This window comes from Penaeus monodon, chromosome 21 (genome assembly GCF_015228065.2).
Source record: "Penaeus monodon isolate SGIC_2016 chromosome 21, NSTDA_Pmon_1, whole genome shotgun sequence".
In the NCBI taxonomy this organism is placed as follows: Eukaryota; Metazoa; Arthropoda; class Malacostraca; order Decapoda; family Penaeidae; genus Penaeus; species Penaeus monodon.
In genome coordinates, this window is record NC_051406.1 from 20,719,457 (window position 1) to 20,719,726 (window position 270).

Here is a 270-nt window from a genome sequence, read left to right on the forward strand (position 1 = left end):
CCCCCTCCACTATCAATACTGCCACCTTACAACTGAGCATTTTGATATATTAGTAATTTTGTTTATGATAAAAAACAATCATTCTCATTCATATTAGTCTGTTTTTCTTGGTGCAGGTTAATAAATTAAGAGAGCAAAAATGTATATTTTTTTGCAACTCCCATATCACTTCTTTATTTGTTTATACATTGTGTTGTTCCTTGTGAAGTCAGTTTGTTTTGAATTGAGTAATTGTTAGTGGATTTGATAAAAAGAAAATGTTGGTGTTTT

General features: G+C 29.3%; 1 protein-coding gene across 1 annotated transcript in view; it reads left to right on the forward strand.

Moving 5' to 3' along the window:
• Positions 1-270, forward strand: part of LOC119586328 (metastasis-associated protein MTA3-like) — a gene marked incomplete at its 5' end in the record, with an annotated part of 92,111 nt that overhangs the window by 82,237 nt on the left and 9,604 nt on the right.